We start from the raw sequence: 18526 nt of genomic DNA, 5'->3' as shown, positions 1-18526 counted from the left end.
GCTTTCACAGGAGAGGCACCAGGTGACGTTCTGAGGCCCCTTCCAACCTTCCATTCCTATGATGGTCAAATATTTCTTGAGGGTATCATGATTACACTGACAGTATTTGAAATCGGGCACAGAAAATTTGTATTTTTCGGACTGATGACTTTGGAAAGAATTTTGGATGCATCAGGTGTGTCCCTGTTTTTCAGTTGTGTCCACATAAGGCAGAGTCCTGAAGCTCCTGGAGCCCTGGGCTGGGCAGCAGCAATGGTGCAGGTCAGCTCTGCAGAAATATTAATTCTGGGTGTGTGCAGGTTCAGTGAGTTGGGAATAAGATTTTCTCATTTTTTTCCTGGGAAAAGCAAAGGACTGAATTTGCACAGCTTGGTTTAATCACCTCTTTGTGGAGGTTTGCAAACAGGCCTGGGGCTCTCCAGGTTCAGCTGGGCTGGGGTTTTGATTGCCCTTGTCATGGGTGGGTGTAAGGGGAGCTGCTCCAAGGGTTGGATTTATTGGGAGAGATCATTCACCCAGAGCTGGGGCTGCCCTTGTCTGTCCACTTGTCCTGTGTGCTGTGGCCAGAGAGCACAAACACCCTCACCTGGGCTGTGCTCCAGCCCTGTGTTTGCAGAATTCAAGGTGTCTGTTTCTCAGTGATTAAAATCCCCTTTTCCTCAGCCCCTCCCTCCCCCACCAGGATGAAAAACAAACCCCAAACTTTTTAGAGACTTACCACTGGTAGGAAAGACCAGAAGAGCAGCTTCTGACCCCTGGGGACCCTCAGTTGTGCCTCTCACAAAGCCAAGGTTGGTCTCTTCAGCTGCAGGGACCTGGCTGGGCTGCTCGGGAAGGGCAAGGCAGAGGTGTCCCTTTGGGGGTGACACTGTGCCCCAGGGTGACACTGTGACTGTGCCCCAGGGTGACACTGTGCCCCAGGGGGTTGGGGCATTTCCTGGTGCCTGGACACAGGTCCTGAGGCTGTTCCTGCATTAAATCATGGGATCCTGGAATGGTTTGGGTGGGAAGGGACCTTAAAGCCCATCCAGTGCCACCCCCTGCCACGGGCAGGGACACCTTCCACCAGCCCAGGTTGCTCCAAACCCCGTCCAACCTGGCCTTGGACACTCCCAGGGATCCAGGGGCAGCCACAGCTTCTCTGGGCAACCTGTGCCAGGGCCTCCCCACCCTCCCAGCCAGGAATTCCTTCCCAATATCCCATCCAACCCTGCCCTCTGGCAGTGGGAAGCCATTCCCTGTGTCCTGTCCCCCCAGGCCCTCATCCAAAGTCTCCCTCCAGCTCTCCTGTAGGTCACTTTCTTCTATTAAAGAAGGGGATTAAAATAATCTCTAAAATGTATTAAGACATAGATTCAAAATTAAAGGAATCAAAGTCTTCAAACTTGATTCCAGGACTGGGGTTACACCTTTGCCCTCCTGACCTTCCCCAAAGTTGTGTGAATTAAGGGCAGTGTCAGCTGTGCCTCTGCATTTCCCCACATTTGTCAGTTTGTGTCACAACCTCAGCACTTTTTAAACGAACTTTTCTTTATATTTTTCCCCCTTTTTATGTATTTAATATTCACATTCAGGTATTCAAGCCATAATTTCTGTTAGTAAAAGTGACATTTTGTGAAGTTCATTATTTTTTTACGGAGAAAATCTCCAGCCCTTTAAAAAAATGGACATTAAATAACAGCATGGTGGTGTCTCCAGGCTGACATCACCCTACAATTTGCCAATTTAATTCCTGAATCCCTGTGAAACAGAAGTTTGGTAATACCTGGGTTATTTAGCCTGACCTGGCGGCCCCACCAGTCCAGGTACACACATCCCTAGTAATTTAAAATAATCATTCTCTGTGTTTAGGTGTGAAACACCATGAAATAGGAGGAAATTAAAAGCATTCCTGATATTATCAACACAGGGAGTATATTTAGCATACAAGTAAGTGAACTGATCTTTGTTGCTGCCACTGGAGCTGATGATATTTTGATCATATCAAACTGAATTTGGGTGGAAGTGCTGCATTAATACCAAACTGATCGTCTGAAGTCGTTGTATGTTTTAAATATTTTTAGATTTAGGTTCTGTTCTCAAAATAATTTACGAACTTTAAGAATTAAATCTTCTTTGGCTGCGTGCTATCCCTGAAAAGAACTATTTAAGAGCACATGAGAGTGGATTTAGGGTTAGTGAATAATACAGTTCTAAAGGTGCAAGTTATCTGAGCAATTATGGATTTCTGACAAACATAACAGAAACATACATTATGTCTTCCCTCTTCTCCAGTTCTACATCAGGAATCCAATTTTTTTTTTTTTGTCTAGAGGAGATAATTTAATCTGTTTTATCCATTTTTTTAATGGGCCACAGCGACTCTTGGAAACTATTGTAATTCCTCCTGATACAACTATTTTTATGCAAGAACATCATATTCATGTATTGCTTGGCATTCAAAAATGTGGGCGAAAATCAAGTAAATTCTTGCTCAAAGCCATATTTCTGGGAGTAATAGCTTCAGTTCATTCTTTCTGTGGCTCTTGGTAATTCCTAAGGAAGCTCCAAGTTAATGAATATACATTCTCCAACTTGTTCCAGTAGCAAGAGTGCCCAAGGCAGGATTTCACACACTGCTGGTACTTTCTGTTCAAGTCCCCAAGCACCAATTCTAAAAGTATCACATTAATTAATGCCCTGTAACATTGTTGTGACAATAAATATCCTACTTTTGAGGAAAAAAAAAAAACCACCCACCACAAAACCGCGTGAAGTATGAATATGAATTAATTTTAAAATCTACATACTACAAAGAAAGGTCAAATGCTGCAGAGGTGAAATGCCTGATGGAGGCAGGATGTTTCATGAGAGCTGAGTGAAATGTCTGAAATTCAGATGAAATCTTAGATTGGTTTTCTTTACCCTTCAAAACTTCTTCTTTTTAATTTTTATTTTTTTTACAAATAATTTGTTCAAATTTTCTATTGAGAAGATTCCATATGGAATCATAAAACGATATTTTTATTTATCATAGAGTGGTATTTTAGATTCCACGTACTTTGAGGCCCCATCTCCTAGTAACAGGCAGAACATCCTCAAGCACCATCCCTGCAATTATTTACAAGCCACGACAAGAATTAAAACAAACCCCAAACATAAAGGCAAGGCAAGGGGTTGGAGTGGCTGCTCACACGACAGATGCAATATTCCTTTCAGGAAGTGACTTTCAAAAGCTGAGGAGAGCAGGCAAACAGAGTATCACAGGGGGAGGCAGGACTGCAAACGCTGGGTTTGGGTCGTGCAGGAGGCTCTGTAGCTCAGGATACTTCATGAATATTCATTAAATAAGGAACTTGAAATTGTTGCTCTGTCTTACAAAGAAGGAAGCACAAGTGCATTTTCCGTTTGGGAGGGAGCAGTTCACTGTGCCCTGGAGCTGTTTCTGGGAAATGGCAGAGGGTGTGTAAAGGACAGGGGGAATTTTCAGCTAAAGTGATATTATTTGTGGTTATATAATAATTATGAACCAACACACGTGTTCAGCATCCCCTGGTTATTGGAACTCCTGTCACCTGTGTTGCAGAACTGTGCAGACACACAGAAACCACAGCCAGCCTGTCCAGTGTGCTCCTGGCTGTGGTTTTGCAGGAGCAACAGCAGGTGTGGAAGCTCCTGGGAATGCTGGGCATGGCCAAGGAAAACCCCAGGTGTGGAAGCTCCTGGGAATGCTGGGCATGGCCAAGGAAAACCCCACACCTAGAAGCTCTGGCTGTGAGTGTGGCTGTTTGCTGAGTCCTGCAGGGTCTCCAGAAGTGTTCTTGGAGTGTCAGACTGGCTCCAAACACAGACAGGGATTCCACCAAGCTGCTTGCAAAGGCCAGTGTGGTGTGGGAGAGTAACAGTGAACTGAAGACCAGTCTGAGGGTGACTCTGCCCACTAAGTGTTGTTAGGAGTGACCTCTAGGAAGGGATGAGCAGGGTGGTCTCAGGTGTCCTGGCTAAATTGTGGCTCAGATATTTAGGGTTTAGCTGTTGGATAAGTGTCCCAGAACATCTCTCAGTTTTCCTATGTCCATAGCACTGGAGGAACAGCATCTCCTGTCGCTGGGCTGTGCAGGGGGGGTGGTGGTACCTCTCCAGACCTGCCTCAGCCACCCAAGGCACCTCTGGCTGTTACCATCCACACCTGCAAGCAGGATCCATCCTCCACCCCCACGGAGCTCTGTCCCCGTGCTCAGTTTTCTGTAGGGTGGCATTTTGCCATCTTTGGTGGCATTTAAGGAGCGCTCTGGGTCGGCACTGCAATAACACACACCTTTAATAACATGACTAAAAATGGTAACTGAGAATATGGGACCCTCTGAGGAAGGAAGCGAGGGGGCTCTGCCTGTCACACCGTGCCTGGCCACTGTCACCAGCTGGTTTTTGTAGGATCTGAGCAGAATATTATCGGGCTTTTAAAGGGGCAGGTCCCCCCTCAGCGGCGCCGACGCTCCGGCAGGTGCCCGGTGTCACATCCCTTGTATGACAAACATTTGATGTGACACTTCTGCACGCAGGTTGCTCCAGAGATATTTTTATAGGTCAGACTAAATATCACACATCCCAGCCTTCAGTCAGGGAGTGGAGCCGGCTGTGATTGCCGCTAATGGCCCTGGAAGTTGCTATGGTTCCTGGTAAACAGCCTCCCGCCGCTCCTGCTCCCATCCCTGCCGGGGCACAGGGCAGGGGGCACAGGGCCAGCCGGGGATCTGGGGCCAGCATCAGCTCCGGGTGCTTCGGACAATCAGCTGATCCAGCTGGCCAGGATTTCTGTTGATGCTCCCTGCTGGAATTTCACCTCGTATCCAGCTTTTCCATACGGCCCTTCCACAATCACACAGCCCTCCTCCTCCTCCTCTACAAACCTCTCAGGGCTCTGTGTTCCCAGAGCTCCTTGTCCCAGGCCAGGTGTTTTTGGGAATGGTTGAAAAAGCAGGATACAGCAGTGAAGTCATGGAGAACGTGGGCATGCTTGGAATTGCCTGCACGCTCCATAAGGATGAGACAGTTACAAAGGATGGAGCAATGCTAATCCTTACCTGAACCCCTGGGGTCTGATTGTATTTCCCAGAGATTTTGGGAGGCCCAGTGGTGCCAGGGATGTGTTGAGTGCCCAGTGGGGCCGTGCATGGAGTGAACAGAGCGTGTCCTGCAGCGTCCAGCCACTTCTCTTTCCAGTCCTCATCCCAAAGCTGCACCCTGAAACAAAGAAGTGTGAAGTAACTTAAAACCTAGGATGAAGAGAATTTTAGTTATACAAAGTTAGGAATAACTTTCAGTATCCTATCATCTACAAAAAATAGCTAAGGACAGTGACAGTGTTTAGACATGTATCTTCACAAAACAAATGTGTGACAGTTTTAAATTTTATTTTCATCACCTGAAAGGTCTATTTTGGCTGATATTTACATAGTGTGTTGATATTCCTCTGTTGTGTTTTGGGCGACTCTCAGAGAAGGGAACACTGTAGCAGAGCAAGCAGCAGTGGAGGAATCCTCTGCTTTGTCCCCGCTCCCCTCCCACCCTTGGCAGCCTGGCTGGGGAGGCAATTCCACCCAGGAATCCCTGATTAGCTCAATTTTCAATTACGCTTTCCCGTCACCTTTAAACAGCCGCTGCTTAACCCACGCTGCAGAGAACGAGCGGCAGATCCAGAAACAGATACCCAGCCAATTATATTCTTTTATGTGTTCCAGACAATGCCAAACAGGTTTGCTGTTTGCCTCCGTGGGTTATCCCCTGCTCCGAGGGCTGGGGGTGGTTTTATCTCCAGCTGACACCACAGGGACTCCATCCCAACGTGTGGCTGAGAACAGCTCTGGCTAAACACTTTAAATGCTCCTCACATAAACACAGAAAAAGCCTCCGTGCAGCAATTATTAAGCCAGACAAATGTTGCGCTGATTTTAACAGTGCTCAAGTGGTAGAGGTTTTTTCCTTCATTAAGATAAACAATGGAACTAATTGGAAAGGCACAAAAACATCTGTTAAGTAATGGGAGTATTGGGAAGTCAAGGAGCTGGGGCAGGGGGAACACACCTCAGGTGGGTCTTAATGTGCATTGGAATTTAGGAAACAAATTTACTGAATTTTAGAAGCATGGAACTTGCAAGGAGATGAGAATTTGCAGTGGTCTGCTCTCCAGATTCCCTTGGACAGGATGGGAATGGCACATTTATATTGCAGGGAGAGTCAGCTGCAGGAGATACTGGAGTGTCCAGCCAGTAAGGTGGAACGGGTTCAGCATGGGGGATGTACAGGATCCATCACTGGAGGTGATGCTGACACCTCCTCAGCGTGGTTTGTGCTGTTAATATTGAGTGTATCAAGTTGCTATTATTGAAAATTTTAAGCTTAGGTGATTGATAGATTTTTCTGTAATTTCTCTTATTTCCTAATAATCCTTCGTTTTGTATTTTAATGGCCTCCATGGATGTACTGTAATGTATTTATTGGTGCACATAATTGGTGCTGAATTTACATTTTGAGTTTAATTCCTGTTCTGACAGGCTCTGCCTCTTCATCAGGTACTACCAGTGCAAAGTGAAGAGTCCTTCTCTCCTCAGCCTTTTCCAGGGATGAGAGGAAGGGACTGGGACCTGTCCTCCTGATGCTCTCCCTCCCTGGGAGCCCTTCAGTGGCATCAGGCTTCCCAAAGGAGCCGTGCCCAGACTGCCTGTCAGCTGGGACTGATGTCACATTTCCCCAAATTGTTTGAGCAGGGCTCAGCAGAGGAGGCGGCTGTCTCCAGACTTGCTGTCTATGCCTTTTATCCACTTCTGACATAATTTATTGGAAATGAGAGGAATTGTTTCAGAACAAGCGTCTCTGACAGCTTGGCAGATTGATAGAGAGGTTTTCTGATTTCATCTCTTTTTTTCCCTTCTGGTTTTAAATGATGCCTCCCTACCCCTTGCCAGTCTCTCAAGGAGCGTTGGTGTCACGGGATCAGGAGCCGAGACAGCGAGTTCTGCCTTAGCAGAGCAGGGAGGAGGTTATTCCATCTACTCTGGGCTGTCTCTTGCCTCATTATCCTCTCATAAAATTCCAAATATTTTTAGTGACGTGCAGAACACACACAATATGAATTTATTTAGCCTGGGAAGGACCCCAGCAGGTCACCTAACATGCCACGGGTGCTGAGCTGAGACCTGGGCATTCTGTGACGTTTGGGATCCAGTCCTGCATTAGGGAATGAGGCAAAATTCTCACTGTCTTACCTGAGCAAACCCTGTGTTCCTGCTCCCCAGCTTCCAGCGTGTCCTCTGACAGCTCCCTGTCGTAGGAAATCCCACACTTTGCCAGAGTGGAATTGCCAAAATGAAACCAATGATTTTTCTGGGTTACTTCGTGGTGGCATCACTGAAACAGTGCTTGGGACTGTTGGCTCAATTCCCCAAAAAGAGCAGGAGTTACTGACCCCCATCACCTGCCACTTTAACCACATCCCAGGAGTCCGTGTGCTGATAAAGACACCTTAAAGAATTTTACCCAGTTAGTCATTTTTAAAAGATTTTTTTTTCTTTCTTTCAGAGGGGAAAAAAAAATTTTTGCAGAGAACTGCCTGTAAACAGTAGGATTTCTGTTTAAAAAACAAGCAGCTTGCCAGAATCTTCCTCCCATCCCTGCCTTCTTCTCTCCAGCCCCGATCCCGTGAAACGTGAGCTCCACTTCTGGTGACAGTTCCCTGCTGTCCACCGAGTACAGATATTGGTCACACAGGTGGAATTTAGTGGGTTTATCCCTTGCTGTCCTTACAACTCACCTGGTGAGGGGACTGATGGGAAAACGAATCACAGTCACGAGCCATTTGCACCCAGAAAAAGAGGCATTAAACTGGGTTATTCACATTGTTCTTGCAGCCCCTCCCCTGCCCCACAGGGGCCATTTTTATAGGAGATCTTGATTTTTTTTTTGCAAAACATCTAAATTCCATCCCATGGAAAGGTGGGTGTCCATAGTGGCACAGGGGTGGGGTGGTGTGGGGACAGTGAGCTGGGGTGAGGTAGGAGATCCAAAAACCTTCCGTGCACTGAAAGCCTGGATGGACAAGGGGGAATGGCTTCCCAGTGCCAGGGGGAAGGGTTAGATGGGATACTGGGGAGAAATTCCTGCTGTGAGGGTGGGGAGGCCCTGGCACAGGTTGCCCAGAGAAGCTGTGCCTGCCTTGGAAGTGTCCAAGGCCAGGTTGGATGGGGCTTGGAGCAGCCTGGGCTGGTGGAAGGTGTCCCTGCCCGTGGGACCTTTAAGGTCCCTTCCAACCCAAACCATCCTGGGATTCTCAGATTCTATGCCAAGTCACTGCAGCGTTGTCTTTACAGGAGAGGAGCAAACCAGAAGAAGACACTGTGGTGAGGACTGTCATTACCTTCAGGAATATTTTCCAGCAGAGGTGTGGCTGGAATGAATTTAAACGTGTTGATGTTCAGCCTGTGCAGTTGTGACGATTTTGCTCCATCTGAGCTTATAGAACTTCTTGTTAATATTTGAACTGGCAGTGCCCAAGTGAAAACCAGTAAAAACTGAAAATGTAGGACCTGCCTTACTGCCCTGGCAGTGGTGTGTCCAGAGGCAGGGCAGGCCCTGGCTGGGAACATCTCTGGCAGTTCAATGTATTCCTCTCTCTTGGGCTGTCTGAGGTTTGAATTTTGCTTCCCCCCCCCCCGCCCCATCCAGCCCCCTTTCCTTCCCCCTTGAAGTCACTGTCAGGGCTGTGCCTGGTAGGATTGTGAAGTGTTTATTATTCTGCTACCCAGGTTTCTCCAGCTGTTTAGCTACAGGGCAGTGCTGCTGCAGAGATCAGTGCAGCTGGCTGGGAGACGCCGGGAGAAGGAAGTGCAGCATCTGGGCCTTGTCTGGGGAGCCTGGATTTCAATTAATTAAATGTGCACCCAACTTGCAAGGAGCTTTTGCATTTCAGTTAAACTGACTTCAGAGCACACCTAAGATTTATTCCTGCCTTTCAAATTAACTGCCAGATCCTCAGCTGGTAGAAATTGCTGAGCCTCTCTTGGTGTCAGGAGATCTCAGTTTACACCAAAAGGGATGTGGATGATGGCAGAGAAATAGGCTTTGTACGAGCCCAAGAATTACTTGGCCCCCTTAGGACTTCAGTGGAAGTAAAGCATTTATTTACTTGAAAAGCAAAAAAAAAAGTTATTTGTTATTTATATTTTGTATTGTTTTTTTTCCCCCCTAAGGTTGTCATAAGATATGTCTTTGTGAATTTACAAGTTCAACATCTTTTTAGCATTTTAATTTAAAATTGTTATTTAGAATTTTAGGATTCGCTTTTAAAATGTTTATGTTTAGTTAAGAGGTTTGTTTCAGTTAAGACGCTTATTTTAGTTAAAGTGGTTTATTTCAGGTAAACTGTTTATCTTTAGTTAAGTTGTTTATTTTTAGTTACGGTGTTTAGTTTTGTAGAGTGAAAGAGGAAGTCAGTGATTCTCCCCTGGTGAAATGATATTGGCACAATTATTTATCACAATCACAGCTGCCCCTGCACCCCTTATGGCCATACCTGTGAGGTTTAGATGAATTCCTGCCTCCACGCTCTATCAAAAACTCTTCTACCATTATTCAAATATTTGGAAAATGAGTTCTGTTGAAAAGGCATTGAGACGCTGGATGCTATCAAAACCTCTCCCAGAATACCTGCAATAAATTAAAGAGCCTGATATATAAATACTAGATATGAAAGAAGATAATTTGGGGAGTACAGAATTTGACTGATGCTTTTCTCATCCACATGAAGTGATTTGAACACACATCCCCTGGTGAGAGCAGGAGGCCTCAGGACAGATGTGGCCCCTTTTCCCCTGGAAGTGACTCCCCCTGAACACCAGTCCTGGAGGAAGCAGTGCAATATTTTTTTAAGTCTCTCCCCTGCCCATCCCAGGGATAATTCTCTCCTCCACGTGAGTGCTGGGCACTCAGACTTGAGCGATTCACCTCTGCTCCCTTGGAATCCCAAAGCCACCAGGAAACCCCACAGTTCCTTTAAGTGCTGGGAGAAACTTGCTCATGGATTCCTGAAATTGTGCCCCTTTTCTCAACATCTCTGCACACTTGTCATCTTCCTTTTGGTCTTTTCTCTGGCACCACCAGCCCCTGGGTCGATCTGTTCCAGGAATAGGAGTGTCTCCTTCCTCCCCCTGCCCTGCTGGAGCCGCAGCAGGAATTGGAAAACCCTTTTTCCCCTCCGAAGGCAAAGCAGCCCTTTTCAGCTTCTCTTAAATAGGTATCAACACCTGGCTTTTACAAACAAGAGGAATTAGACTTCGTAGCATTTTGCTATTTGAATGACCTACTCAGTGGAATTACAGCAGCAAACTAATCCTTTAGGAGAGATGGCTCTATCAATCTTTGGATTTTTCTAATGTGGAAGCTACTCAATTGCATCTCAGAAATCAGGGAGGTAATTACTCATGCAGACAGCACAAAATGAAAAAAAAAAAAAGGCAAGTTCTGCTGAGTATCCCTTTTAGAACAAGCAGCGGAACAAGGAAAACAGCCTCTATAATCAGTCAAATTCTTCCACTAATTTTTCAGGTGTTGAAGGCTATAGTGAGGGTACATGCCATGAAAGTTAACAAAGCAAAGTGGCTTTAATGGAGGGTTTTACAAGAGAAAAATGCCTCTTATTAGGCAAACCTACTATTTTAGATGTAGTTCCCTACGTTACAACTTCATTGTTTAAAATAGACATGTTCTGAGATAAATGCTTTTCCAGACCCCTTCGGAGGCCGCGGTGACAACATCCAAGTGTCCAGTCATCAGAGCACAGGGGAGGTGCTGCCTCTGCCTGAGGAGCATCACCACCCTGCAGATGAAATCAGGCAGGTGCAGCCTCAGAGGAGCCCTCACACCCTGTCAGCCCTCAGAAATGATGCTGATTCAATTTTAAATTCAAGTGACACCAGGTTGACACAAAGAAAGCAAATATAGAAATATAAAACGGTTAATAATACTGAAAAGGAGCAGTATTTTGTATATTTTGGATTGCTTGGGATCCTGAATAGATTATTAGTTTAAAATGTTGTTATCAGGTTGGATAGACCCTGCTGGGGACAACGTGGGCCTGCTGACACATGGGAGGGTCTTCCTCAAACATTCCTGAACTGAGGAGTCCTACTTTGGGTTTAATCTTGGAGGCTCCTGAGGACAGAGGGGGGAGCAAGGCTGCTCTCAGCTGGGCCATCAGTCAGCTCAAAAACCAACAGGATGCCCTGGAACGAACAGGAGGGTCCTGAGGGTCTGTGAGACCCCACAGCAGATGCAGGAGCAGGAGCAGGAGCAGCAGCAGCAGCAGGAGCAGGAGCAGGAGCAGGATGGAGCTGTGCTCTGCACCCAACCTGAGAATTCCTGCTGCTCTCTGCTCCCCCTCACGTGCTGCCTAATTTAGGATGATGATATTTAGAGATTAGTGATTAAGCATAAATAAAGAGCATCAAGTCCCTCAGTTCTCAAAGATTTCTTGATTTCAGTAGAGTTGTGGTAACTTACACGCCTCCAAATCCAGCTGGGAAGGAGAGCAGAAGTGTTTGGCTGGTGGTTCTCCTTCTCCTTATTTTTATCCATTTGAAATATTCAGACCGAGTGGATGTTTGTTAACACTTGATAGAATTAAAAGGTTTTTATTTTTAAATATTTTAAAGAAATAAACCCTTTTTCCAGGCTCTGTCAAACATTTGCCAGATTAGATGGAAATATTCCTCCTTCAGCATTTGCAGATATGAGTGAATAATTGTCACAACCCATGTCTACATGATGGAAAAGAATTGTATTATCTAATTACATATTTATCTGATAAATATGATTACCAGAGAAGACAGATCATCTCTCTCAACGTGTGTTCATTTATTTATATGCAGACAGTATTTTATATGTTTATATAAGTACGTGTGCTGTAATGTGCCTGTTTGGGATATTAATAATATTATGATTTTACAAGCTTAACTTGCATAAAATCATAGACCCTCCTGCAAAGCCAATTCATTACTTGCTAGAAAAGAACGGGAAAATATAAATAGTCTTTCAAGGGAATAATTTTCTAAAAGTCAGAATCTGCAAAGCTTATTCCTGATATCAGGAGTGTAATGAAAATATTCACAAAGGTAAGAAATTCCTGTTCAGGGTTAGAATCTTTGTTGCTTTTTTTGGACCAGTGAGAGATTCATGTCTTCATTATAATGATCTACAGTATATTTGAGGGACTGCTTAGAGTTAAATTAACCTGTAATCGTGTTTTTAGTCCCAATTTCATCACGATGTCCCAGGAAACAGTGCAAAGCAAATAAAAGACTTGCAGAGAAGTTCAGACTGTGCATTCCTGGCAGCTGGGGCTGGGTGGGGTCAGCCCAGTTAGTGCCTGGCAGGTGAGGCTGTTCCAGCCCATCCCTGGGCTCAGCTGCTGGAGGCAGATCCATCAGGCTCCAGGAACCCCTGCTGAGCCCTGCCCTGCCCTCCCTCCTCCTCTAACCTGGAAACGTCCTGAGAACTCCTGTCTCCAAAGCTCCCAGACCTGCTCAGGCTCTCAGGCCAAGGTTCTTCTGCACCAGGTATGTTCCACCTCTTGTTTTGTGTCAGAACTCAAACCAAAGGAACCAACCCCGTTCCGTGAGCAGCTCCATCGTTTTTGTGTGTGTGACACTGTATTGATGAATATTTCCCCTTTAGCTAATTTGCAGAAAGGAAAATCCAACTGACCTTCCCTCAGCCTCCCAACGATTTAACAACTGTGGGTCACCACAGAGTTACCATCAGTTTATATTTGCTTTTCCTGTCTTTCTCTGTGCCTGTAACACACCGGGAGGCTCCTCGTGCCCACCCAATAACATCTTCTCCCCTAAAGAAAAGTTTTTATTTATGGCTGTGCCTCCCTCCCTCTCCCATCTGCCCTTTAGCCGATGTCAATCCATTTTATGTTACATTTATGTCCATTCCACTTCCTTTCTTCCCTCAGACCCCAATCTCTGTGCAAAGACCTTGATCTGTGATGTGGAACTCTGTCAAACGCTGTCTGGGAGCCTGAGCACGGCTGCCCCCCACGTCCTCCTCCAGCAGCACAGACATGGCTGGCTGGGGGAACGCTGGGGCTTTGCTTTTCCAAAAGTTTCCAGGAAAACTGAGCCTCCTTCCCCCCCCTCCAAACACACACATTCCCCGTGGGTTGATTCCTGCTCATGCAAATCACCCATGGCTTGATGCAGTTGGTTCTGCACTGGGAATATGACATTTACTAACAAAATAGCTCAGCTAAAATTGATTTTTGGAAGGAACACTTTGGTCCCTGTATTTGAGCAAGTAGGGAAGAGATGGTTGTGATCTTGCCTTAAATATGCAACAGAATAAGGACAGCAAAGACTTGTTGTGCCAGTTCACAAGGTGTTTTCAAACGTGTTAGTGGGCACCCAAATCTGGTAAAGATGTTGATTTTAGCACTGCCACGCTGTGTAACTATTTAATTTCATAAATGCTTTTATCTTCTTCTTCCTTCTCTCTACTTTCACAAGGAAACACAAAGATCTGAATTTTAGACAGAATGGAGCTGTGGAATGGGGGTCTTTGAGTCAGGAACATGTGCAGGGGGATTTGCTTCATGATTTCCAGTGCTGTTAAATACACACCAAGTGTTATTTTCTTGAAGTGTATTCGTAGGGAAAAGCGAAATTGAGGGCAGGGAAAGTTGTGGGTTTGTTGTATATATTTTTTAAATATCAGATTTAATTTGTTTGGGAAGTAAATGTTATCACATTTGTGTAGAGAAGCACTTGATGTCTGTGGCACGCTGTCAGTTTTGTCACTGCCAAAGGCTTGGGAAACCTCTTAATCTTCAGGTGCATCAGTATTTATAAAATAGGTGATGTTTATCAGTCGTGGGGAGGGAGGGGTTTTGCAGCCTTTGCATGGGAGATGTCTTGGAAATACCAAGAATTCTGGCGCTAAAATTTCCCGCTTTCTCACTCATCTGTGATTTGAAACAAACCACCCCAAAACTTCTTCTAAACAATAAGCAAAACAATATCACCAAAAAAATGCAGTAAACAACCCCCTTTTAGCTGCCCCACTTCATCACACCCTGCTCCTTCCCACGTGCTCCGCCAGACAAAGGGAAACCCGGAGAGACACCTCTTCCCAGAGCTGGGCAGGGAGGACCGGGAGCCAGCTGGGAATGAGCCCATGTGGGGCATTCCCTGTGACTCACCGGCCAATCCTTCCCCCCATTCCCACCTCCTTCCTCCTCCACACCTCCCTGGGCTCGCTCTCCCCCCGGGGATTCATTCTGCCCACTAAAATATGTCTCATGTTGGCAGTGGAATGTCCCCTCTGACCCCGGGACCACAAGGGCTGTTTTCTCTCCTGCCCCCCTGGCTGCTTGAAGCTGCTCAAAGCTGCTCAAAGCTGCTCTGTGCCCGTGGCCACCACGGGTTCCCCTCCCGCCTCCTCCCTCTGTGAGAGCCGGGAAATGCAGATGGAAAACTCCTCTGCTTTCCAAACCCTCTCCAAACTCTGCTCTGCACGCTATGGACACGGGCTGGGAGGGCTGGGGGGGTTCTCCTGGAGAAGAGAAGGCTCCAGGGAGAGCTGAGAGCCCCTTGCAGGGCCTAAAGGGGCTCCAGGAGAGCTGGAGAGGGACTGGGGACAAGGGATGGAGGGACAGGACACAGGGAATGGCTTCCCAGTGCCAGAGGGCAGGGAGAGATGGGATATTGGGAAGGAATTGCTGGCTGGGAGTGGGGGGAGGCCCTGGCCCAGGTTGGGCAGAGAAGCTGTGGCTGCCCCACTCGTTCCATTTTATCATTTCCACGGATACACTTTAATTGTAACTCCAATGCTGTGTCACCTCTAATAAGTTAGTGAATAGTTGGCTGGTATTCAATAGATTAAGAATTCTTGTACTTCCTTGAAGCTGTTGCTGCCACTGCTGATCTGTGCAGCCCAAAAAAATGCTCCTATTTTAAACCCACCTGCAGCACCTCCTCATTTACAGACACCTGGTTTTCTGCTTAGCTTATAAACGTACAGAGAGAGAGAGAGACTGTGGCTATAATAAGTCAAAATTAGCTGAATATTGGAAAACTTTAAATCAGAACCAATTATTAAGAATCATTCTTTACTTGTGGGCAGAGTGCATTAAAAATATAATTTCAAAAAGCAGCAACAGGTGAAAAAAAAAAATCATTTCTATGCAATGTTTTCCTGTGCCACTGTTGCTCAGTTTGGGTTTAATTCAAGTAGAGCCTCAGCCTGTTTCTTCCCCCTGTTCTCCTGTTTTATTAGAGAAGATGCTCGTCTGTATCAGCCACTTATTAGATAAATACAGGAAAACTGCTTGTCATTTATGGGTTTCCCCATTATCATCTCCCCCACTGGATAGAGTCGCCTGGTTTCAAAGTGACAGCTGGTGGAACCTCTTCTTGATACATGCTAATCCAGTTTTTATTATGGAAAAATTGCCTGTGCTCTCAGAGAGTGAGAGGCAGTAACCAGACGTGGCTGCTGAGGGCGGACCCTCGTGATCTCTGCTCTAACAGCCTAAAAATGAACCATTATCTCCCGGGGTAACAGGATCCTGGGGAAATACAGACATGCCATCATTTATGGCACGGGCATCTCCAAATGTACAGTCACTCTGCCTGTCCTTTTAATGTGGTAAATAAAACCCAGCCAGTTCCCCAGCGACGCTGCTTCAGGCGGGGGGTGATTTTGGGGGATGACAGAGGGGCACCTCTGGCTGCACCTGGAGATCCTGGGGCACTGGGAAGGTGCCCCCCAGCCCTGTGCCCTGGTGGGAGGGAGCACTGGAGAGCTGTGACCCCTGAGGGGCCATGGCTGGAGCCTGGGGGTCCTGCAGGTCCTCGCTCATTAGCCTTGATTGAGTCTGGGGGGATTAAGGCAGAGCCTGGAGGTGGACAGGGTTGAGATGGACCAGGTAAAAATCCCAGTGAAGTCAGTACAAACCTCAGAACCTGGTTGGAAAGGATGATGAGGGGGTGAGCTTCAAAATGGGACACAATGTTCCGTAACACCAAAACCCATTATCCCAAAATACCTCTAACACTGAGCCTCTTCTCCCCCAAAAATCCCAACCCAAGGCAGCTGCTGCCTGTGCAGTGCAGAGGAACAGCTTCCACTCCTGGATGCCAGGTGGGAAGATCAGTTGCTCCCCAATTATTAATTTATCACTAAATTTATTAAAAGTCCCTAGATAACAGAATCTTCTTTAATTGAGAGAATAATAGATGTTCTAAACCTGGATTTTTTTTCTCTTTGACTTTATCAGATCTTGCTCACTCCAACGTGCCTGTTCAACCTCTGATTTAAGTCAAACATGCTGCTTTAAATTTGGAATTAGAAGAGAATTAGCACTGTGTCATCCAGGCTTGACTCACTTTCTGAGTCTTAAATAAAAAGTTTTATCAAAGCAGAGAGTCTGTAGAGGTTAAATGCCCCTGGATGTACAGACCCTTAAAGACACTTTTCTTAGAGACACTGAAAGGAAAGAAATGAAAGAAATCCTCTCAACTGGAGCCATGTAGAAAAGACAAAGAGGAGGAAGACACAAAATTTTTTGTCAGTATTCCAAAAAATGGTTGTCCTCCTCTGGAGGGACGAAATGTTTATTTCTTCCATATCATCCCATTTTCTCTCCCCATTAGAACTATTTCCAATCTCTCCCAAAACTGTTAGTCAGTGCAATCATCATTTAATTGAAACATGTAATTATCTTGCCTTGATTAATTTTTGGTGATTTTTTTTCAAAGTATAGCAGAAATTCTGTGAGAATGTAGCTTGGCACTTCAAACCCCAAGTATTAATTCCCACTGACTTTCTGTGAAACTGCAGCTGATACACTTCAAACCTTTAAAAACCTCCCAGGCTCTGGAGGGTGCTGGGAGATGTTTGACTGACTGACCACGTGTTTGTACAGGGCCAAACCCGGGGCTGGGGCCACTCCATGCCCAGAGGGAACCAGGATGGGGTTGGGTTGTGCTCAGAGGGGCTGGGGCTGGCTGGGGGTCTTTGTGGCCAGGACTGGGGGGGTCCAGCCTTTGTCCCTGCTCCTGTCTGCTCCCGGGGCTCAGGACAAACTGAGGAATTCAGACACTGAAGCACCGCTCTGCTCCCGCTGGATTTAACTGCAGCGTGGGAGGATCACGGCCCCTCATTAGGAGTTCTGGGGAACAAAAAGGGGTTCCTGACAAATTCAGTAAAAAGCAGGAAGCAGCTCTTTGTGGGAATGCCGGGGAAAAAAATCGTATGTGTGGCTTAGTTTTTTCCTCTTTGAGGTAATTGTGGCCTCTGGAGTAAGTGCTGCCTGTTCCTGCCCCAGCTGAGCCTCAGGAGGTTCCTCCCAACATCGTTTATCTCCTCCCTGCTCCTCTGTTCCCACTGATGCTGGAGCCTCTCCTGCCTCTCCAACCTGCTCTGATCCCATTGATTGACGAACACTCCCAGTTTTCTCAGGGACTGCTGTTGTAAACCCCTGGTTCTGCTGCAGCCAAGGGCACTGGCAGCTGGATTCCTGCTCCGGGGAATGGGGGGATCGGGAAGAGTTTGGAAAACCAGCCAAGTGTCTCCCAACATCTCCTCAGTTCTTACCCAGGCGTGGCTGGAGTCTCCACCTAAGTCTGCAGGAAACCCTCTCCAGAGGGGTATTTGTGCTGATTTAACCAGATTTGGGGGCTCAGTTGGATGAGGAACATCTCGGGTTTGCAAACTGCCTCTGGACAGCTCAGGGATGGGAGCAGGTCCTGCCAGGTGGGGCTGGGAGGGGGAGCTGGCTGTGGAAAGGCAGGTGGGCACTGCCCTGAGGAAACACCAGGGAGCTGGTCCAGCTTGGAGAGTTCAAAATATGGGCAGGAGATTAGGTGTGACTTTGAGAACACGGGGAGCTGTTGTTTTGGTGAGGTCATCTGAATTATTTTATAAAGAAATCCAGTGGGCAGTCACAGATTTGGCTTTAGATGCTTGGGAAGGAGCTGGGTTAAACTCCCAAAGGAAAATGGGGACTGTACATAGACTATATATGGGACCAAAATTCACTGCTGTGGCCTTTCAGGAATAAACCAGACCACAAACACTAATTTGGGGTGGAAAACTTCCACTGCTCCTCTCCCATCCTGGCAGGCTGACCCTCAACTTCTAGTGAAAAACGTGCTGTGAACTCCTATAAAATATTTTTTGGGGAGCATTGGAGGGTTACTGTGTGGGGAAACTGCCTACAAATGGATGTGATGATGCTCAGAATATTCCATGTTTACGGAGATAGTCTCATCCCCTGTGGTGAACATGCTGTGAGGTTTGGTTCTGGCTTTGGAAGTGAAAATGTTCTGTTCCATAAGCCTGTTTCTCGTGCATATGACATATGTTCTTCTGCCTTGACTGTAAAACACAGAAATCCTAAACCTTTAGGAAAATGGGTGGGAAGGATCTGTGGGTCCAGCCTCGACCCACGGCAGCTCAGAGATGGGGACGTTCCCACCACTGCTCCCAG

At 46.5% G+C, this 18526-nt stretch overlaps 1 long non-coding RNA gene across 1 annotated transcript; it reads left to right on the top strand.

The window, feature by feature from the left end:
- Positions 1–681: 681 nt before the first annotated feature.
- On the top strand, positions 682–10961 carry LOC116789597. The gene is made up of 3 exons (XR_004358098.1): positions 682–791; positions 1852–1929; positions 10760–10961. It is a non-coding gene; the product is annotated as an uncharacterized LOC116789597 (long non-coding RNA).
- The last annotated feature ends 7565 nt before the right edge of the window (positions 10962–18526 follow it).

Source organism: Chiroxiphia lanceolata, chromosome 7 (genome assembly GCF_009829145.1).
Source record: "Chiroxiphia lanceolata isolate bChiLan1 chromosome 7, bChiLan1.pri, whole genome shotgun sequence".
Taxonomy (NCBI): domain Eukaryota; kingdom Metazoa; phylum Chordata; class Aves; order Passeriformes; family Pipridae; genus Chiroxiphia; species Chiroxiphia lanceolata.
This window is presented reverse-complemented; position numbering and strand designations above follow the sequence as displayed.